General features: G+C 40.9%; 1 non-coding gene across 1 annotated transcript; it reads right to left on the minus strand.

Annotated features, from left to right (window-relative positions):
- Positions 1–1140: 1140 nt before the first annotated feature.
- Positions 1141–1214, minus strand: Trnai-aau (transfer RNA isoleucine (anticodon AAU)). Its single transcript has one exon. It is a non-coding gene; the product is annotated as a tRNA-Ile (tRNA).
- Positions 1215–5851: the final 4637 nt, after the last annotated feature.

The following is a 5851-nucleotide window of genomic DNA, read 5'->3' on the forward strand; positions in this document are numbered from 1 at the left end:
TCCCGTGCCACCCAAAGTGCTCTAGAAGGTGTAAGTCAACTACCCTGGCCAGCAAGATCTCCGGATCTGTCCCCCATTGAACATGTTTGGGACTGGATGAAGCGTCGTCTCACGCGGTCTGCACGTCCAGCACGAACGCTGGTCCAACTGAGGCGCCAGGTGGAAATGGCATGGCAAGCCGTTCCACAGGACTACATCCAGCATCTCTACGATCGTCTCCATGGGAGAATAGCAGCCTGCATTGCTGCGAAAGGTGGATATACACTGTACTAGTGCCGACATTGTGCATGCTCTGTTGCCTGTGTCTATGTGCCTGTGGTTCTGTCAGTGTGATCATATGATGTATCTGACCCCAGGAATGTGTCAATAAAGTTGCCCCTTCCTGGGACAATGAATTCACGGTGTTCTTATTTCAATTTCCAGGAGTGTACAAGGTGTAGCTAAATTCTCTTTACTGCCTTTACGGACTTTGAGGACATGTTCCTTACACCAAAGCAAGAAAAAAATACTCGATAAACATGGGCTCTAAAATGCATACTTTAAGAGCTATGAACACTTGTTCGATACAAGAGATATGTTTCACAGTAGCGAAGGCGAAGAAGTGCTCATAATCATCTTGTGGTTGAAACCCTGCAGGTATGCATTTCAGAGCCCATGTTTTCTGAATAGTTTTTCCATGCTTTGATGTAAGGAAGCTGTCCTCAAAGTCGGTAAAGGGAATGTCTGAAGATGGCCTTGTAAGCCGAAAACCGGTTTACAATAAAAGTAATATTGTAGAACTAAAACAAACTGGTGCTTTTCATTTATTGGAATGAAGGGGATTTAATGACACCTTTTATATTCCTTCCACATTTTACCTTTCCCTTCTTCTTTCAGTACTGGTTTTCCATCTGAACTGTTAATAGTCATGCATCTACTTCTCTTTCCTTAAAAGGCCACTTACGTTTCCCTCTATGCGACATCTGTCATACCCCTGCTGCTGCATGGTTCAATTGCGTACCTGCTTCTATACGCTTACAGTTGTCTTCTAGCCAGGCCTGCTTCGCAGTTTTGCACTTCCTGTCAGTTCCATTCGTAATTTTATTCAAGAGAAACACAGCGTATTTGTTGTCAGGTTGATCGCGCAGAAAGAAAAATAATTGGCCCGTGGGGGGATCGAACCCACGACCTTCGCGTTATTAGCACGACGCTCTAACCAACTGAGCTAACGGGCCAGTACAACTGCTTAGGATTATTGAAGAAATGATGTTAGAATCCCCATGCGTAGCAGTAACTACTTACAACCCCGTCTCGTCTGAGGACAAGTAGTGAGCGACGGCATGGCAGTCATTAACTGAGCCAGGTTAGGCGGGTTGCCGACAATCAGGGGTTCTGAATTCGCGCTCTTATATAAGGGTCCATTCAAACAAAGGCTCGAGGGCTTACGTCAGAATTTTTCAACACTTTTTTTTGTCTATAGTAGTTGAGAGTGGGTAAATCTTTGACGGCTAGGTGCACTCGTATCACTCATTTTACGTCCTGTTACATTCCACTATGAATTCTCCATGATCGTGTAACGAACTGCCTGTATTGCTGTTCGATTGAACAGTTTTTGATCAGAGTACTCAACTGGCCTTACCTGAAATGCTGTTTATTATTATCACTTAGGATTGCTATAATTAATAAGTCATATTGCTGTTACATGGACTTTAAATGTAGCAATCAGTTATGTGTATGGGCAATAGGAAACCTCTACAGTCAGAACTACTTTGAGGTAAGGAATTAATTGTTGGGAATGTTATATCCACAAAAACAATATGTGAATCTTGTAGCAACAAATAACTTAATTTTGGTTGACGATCAGCAGTCTCAGTACATGCGTTACAAGAGCGCATACTGTTATGTTGTACAATGGGGCAGGTAACCAAGACTCTAGCAACCAATGCTTGTGTTAACTCCCCCTCCATTAAAAAAGTCCATAGACGTGAGATCTGGCGATTACGCTGTCTGGCGATAGGACGTCGCATTCCAGTCTGTCGCTCAAGTGCTTGAGGTCTTTAATAACGAAGAGTAGCGGTGCACTGTCGTGATGAAACCGCAAACTCTCGCAGACAACATGACGTGCAGACTCTAAGGCTGCGTTCACACTGGCGGCCGGGCCGCGCCGACACGGCGAGAGCCTGCCGGAGCCGAGCCGGCGACATCCCGGGTGTTTAATATTGCCGGCGCGAGCCGACCGCAGGCGCGAGCCTGTGGAGCAGCACCACAGCTGCTGCAGCACACACATCACACGTCTCCCTTCTGCTTTCATCACAAGTGTGACTGCACACGTCTTTTATTTTAAGATGTTACCTCACACTTCATAATCAGTGAGGAAAAATTACGTCTATTATAATGATACATGCGAAATTACTTTTATTTCATTTATTTAATCTACATGCATTTACAACAATAGCTTGCCAGCGATCGCGGCATTGCCGCCACTGAATAGTTCGCGTTTACTTGTAAACGGAGGCAGATATGAGTGTCACTGAGGGACGGAAATGTGTCCCTACCAGATGACAATGCATTGTTAAGTCATGCTGTGGCACGTTACTATGAGCTGTGAGATCTTTTTGCGATGTTTTTACTTTAAGGAATTCAGAATAACATATACATGACATTAACTTGTGTCCATAAATTTGGTATCAGAAATTCGGCTAGTATGACAGTAATGATGCAGTTTCCAGATTATGGAACGAAGTAACCAATGAGTGTGTTTCTGATAGTACACACAAATATAAATTATTTTCCTTTATACTTTTGTATGTTTAATTTACAGTGAAATCAGATACACAAAAATACAGAAAATAGCTAAGTACTTTCAATTCCAAAATTTGTTTTTGAGATGATTTTTAATTATTTTAAGTTCCATTTTTAACGAAATATTCAACAAATGTGTTCCTGACAGTTTTCGAACGTAATGTGGAATTTCTGTTGAATGTGGCACCAGCTGTCTGCATATCAGCATTGTTACAAAACTTTTTAGTTTCAACGTTGCATCCTTCTCTGTCAATGACAATATTGTGAAGTAGACAAATGCACTTGACTATGTGATCAGCTACGTCAACAGATGTTTCAATTTCCTTCCTCAGTAGTCTCTATTTATTGGTCATTATACCAAATGGACATTCAACAACTTTTCTTGCTCTGGAATGCACGTCGTTGTATAAAGTCTTCTCGTTGTCCAAATTTCTGCGAGGAAAAGATGTCATCAAATTCTCTAATAAGGGGTAAGCTTCATCTCCCAAAAAGTTGTACACTAGTTCCTGACACATTCCTTCAAGTCTTGTTGGTGGCGGTAATAACAGCTCCCCATTTGTAAGTTTCTTATATAACATACTTTCTTTAAACACGCCTGCATTAGACTGCTTACCGTAGGCACCAACATCTACAGCTATAAATTTGTAATTTGCGCCAGCAACTGCTTGGAGTACAATCGAATAGTACTGTTTGTAATTGTAAAACATGCTGCCAGAAAGTTTAGGACATTGGACACGTATGTGCTTCCCGTCTATACATCCAACACAGTTTGGAAATCCCCATCTCGTATGCATTGCACTGGCAATTTCTTTAAATCGAGAAACAGTTGGCGTTGGTAAATGAATGGGAGCAAGTGACTCCCATATGGCCACACAAACGTCTTTCACCACCACTGATGCGGTGGACACTCCTAATCGGAATGACGATGCTAGTGCATGAAAGGAGATGCCAGTGGACAGATACCTGAGAAAAAAATCGTAAAATGTGTTACTCAAGTGTGGTGTTGGGCGAAGTTTTTACAGTTTTGTTTGCACAGTAGATATTTACTTAGTCCATTTCATATCACTGTTATACAACAATAAATAATTAAAGACACATTTTCTTGTACCCTTCTATATTCTTTCAATTAAAATAATGAAATCGAAATGCAAAGACCCGAGAGAGAGTTACAGAGAATAATTTTTGTAGCTTGGCAAAATAAGGTCATGTGATCCTGGGAATAGTATATTAAAATGCAATTCCACTCGGGCTTTGTTCTGTCATATGATTTTCCTAAGTTCCAAGAGCTATGCACAGTCCCTTACCAGTGGAAATAGAATCACTGAATCAAAGGGCATTATCTCAAAACTCTTCGCTTTCAATCTGTCTATCTTACAAGGTAATGAAAAGAATTCTGTGAGGTCATCAGTGGCTCCACATGATGATCCATCACCACTGCCAAACGCTGCATTACGAAGAAAAAAGAAGAAAATAGTTGGAAAATTCTGAAGGAGTGTTTCTGCGATTCTTCGTTGAAGGCACAGCAAGACAGTACCCAAAATGACGAAGCTAATTACTTCCTAATGATTCTCAAGAGTCCCATAAACTTTCTTCCCCTCAGAGGTAAGCGTTTGTGAAATTTAAAATACAAAAGCATGACTACAATTAATTGGAGGTAGTGAATGCTGCGCAAAGTTCTACTGCAAACCAAAAGTGTGTACTAACGAATCTTACCTTATCGTTATGCACAATTTTTCTTCTGCTGTTATACTTCTGCGAAAATTTGTGTTCTGTTTCGAAATTTTGTCTTGAATGTTCTGTAGCACATACTGAAATGTATTATGATTCATTCTGTAATATGAATAAAAATTTTCAGGATAGTTTTTAAGTTCTTCATGTAAAGAAAAAACTCTCCTAAATGTCTGTCGCTATTTATGGGATGAATCCATAACCTCCTAGTTATTCTGTACTTAAAAACTCGACGAGTTACAGCAGAGTCAAAACAATAGCAATAAAAGAGTGAAGACATTGTTCTACACGACAGAACAGACTAGCTAAAGGCGAAAAACTGCTGACTGCAGCTGCGTTTTCTACTGACTTGCTTGTCAGCTGTCGAAGGGTGGGGATTTTTATGTATTTATTTATTTGGCCTTCGGCAACTAACAGCCATTTAGCCAAAGAGTGGGGATTGCCTTGACAATGCAGCGCAGCCCGCCAAGGAAGGAAGAAAACAATGAAGAACAATGAAACGCACATCTGTGTCGATCTACAGTAGTTTCATTAACTCTCCACTATTTTTTTCTGTCAAAGTAGACAACGAGACTACAGAATTGCGCTTCAGTTTCTGCAGTAAAAGTATAACAAATCTCCAGTTTGTTTTTCCGATTAGTTTTACACTAAATTTTATCAGACCTATCTCATTGACACTTCTACCTGTACATGTACTAAACCAAGCTGTAACCGCGCGAACTCTGTGGCTTGCCGACGCGGCACTGACGCCACTGAATAGCTCGCATTACTTGTGACACAGAGACAGATATCAGTATCATTATCATTTCAAAAACTTTTTGGTACATTTAGCTACATTTCATTCCCAACAATGTATGGTCTAAAACGGGTCTAACCCGCTACATAACGTTTTCACTAAAAGATTTGTAAATAAAGTGCACAACGTTGACAAATAGCATCATTTCACAATGACTGTTAAGAAATATGGAAAGATAAATGATTCAATACGAAGCTAAGATGTTATACTACAACGTGTACAAAAATCAGATTTTTTAGCCGCATACTTTCTTCAAAATCGGTTAGGAAGCGTTTCGAAACTAAGAAATCACGCGAAACGAAAAGTAGACTTTTTCTTTTTTCACGACGTAAGTAACGCTTTTAAGGAAAAAATAAGTTCATAAAACGATGTGACGAAGTCTTATATACCGCAAATAATTTTTAAAACATGAAAATCGGAGAAGCGTATTTTCCCCCATTTCGCCGTCCCGGCTCGGCTCGGCGCGCAATGTGAATGCACTACACGTCGGCCTGAGCTGGCCAGGCACGAGCCGACCCAGCAGGCGTCAGCCCGGCTCGGCCCGGC

This window comes from Schistocerca gregaria, chromosome 1 (assembly GCF_023897955.1).
Source record: "Schistocerca gregaria isolate iqSchGreg1 chromosome 1, iqSchGreg1.2, whole genome shotgun sequence".
NCBI classification, from domain to species: domain Eukaryota; kingdom Metazoa; phylum Arthropoda; class Insecta; order Orthoptera; family Acrididae; genus Schistocerca; species Schistocerca gregaria.